Source organism: Galeopterus variegatus, unplaced genomic scaffold (assembly GCF_000696425.1).
Source record: "Galeopterus variegatus unplaced genomic scaffold, G_variegatus-3.0.2 Scaffold4344, whole genome shotgun sequence".
Classification (NCBI taxonomy): Eukaryota; Metazoa; Chordata; class Mammalia; order Dermoptera; family Cynocephalidae; genus Galeopterus; species Galeopterus variegatus.
In genome coordinates this window covers 157,286-158,504 of record NW_007730455.1, presented here as the reverse complement: position 1 = coordinate 158,504, position 1,219 = coordinate 157,286, and positions in this window count along the sequence as shown.

Here is a 1,219-nt window from a genome sequence, read left to right as displayed (position 1 = left end):
CATTAGCCTTAAAGGAGCAGGTGTTTATTCATGTGGTTTCCCACTTGATCTGAGATGAAAGTCTAGAGTTGCATTTTCCAGCACCTGGTGATATGATTATACCTATTAGAAAGATTAGAAAGCTAAGGCTTAGTTGCACCAAATTAACTGGAAAGCTAGTAGAATAGGCTAAATAATGCCCCCAAAGACATCCATGCCCTAATCCCTGGAACCTGTGAATAAATGACCTTACACAGCAAAGGGGCTTTGCAGATGTGATTTAATTAAGGGTCATGTGATGGGGATATTTTTCTGGATTATCTGGGTAGGTCCAATGTAATGGCAAAATCCTCATGAGTGGGACCCAGGAGGATCACAGTCAAAGAGGAGATGTGAGGATAGAAGCACAGGTCAGAGATTCAAAGATGCTACACAGCTGGCTTTGAAGATGGAGGAAGGGGCTGTGAGCCAAGGAATGCATTTTCCAGAAGCAGGAAAAGGCCGAGAAATGGATTTCCCCCTAGACACTCAAGAAGAAATGCAGGACTCCTACAGCTTGATTTTAGTCCATTGAACCTAACTTTGGACTTTTGATCTCCAGACCTGTAAGAAAATGAATTTGCATTGTTTCAAGCCACACAGTTTGTTGCAATTTGTTACAGCAGCAACACGGAACCAATGCAGACACGATTCTCGTCCTCTCTCTCCTGCTAGACCGTTCCTATGAGCACATGGGCGAGCCATTGTTTCTGCCATCACAACAGCCCTCATTGACCCTTTTCTTCCTCAGTGACTGCCCAATTCTCTGGGCCTCTTTATAGCCAATTCTTCAAAAATTTTCTATTCTTGTCTCTCATTCCTCTCTTCCCTCACCTTCTTGAACCTACTCTATTCTAGCTCTTGCCTTCCCCTCACTATCAAAACTGTTCTTGACCTTTTTAAGGTCAATTGCCAAGTCCAGTGGTCAATTTTCAGTCCTCATCTTACTTGTCCTATTTGTAGCATTTGACTCTTTTCTCCTTAAAATGATCTCTTCATTTGGCTTCCAGGAGAGAACAGTCTCCCACTTTCCTCGTACCCGACTAGCCTCCTCGGCTGGTTGGTCCTCTATTTACCAACCTCTTAGTGCTGGGATGCCTCATGTCAAGTTTCTTCTCTGGTCACACTCACTCACTCATCTGCGGGGGCACACCAAATCCAAGAAGCCAGAGTTTAACAAGGATCCTCTGGCCAGAGTCTA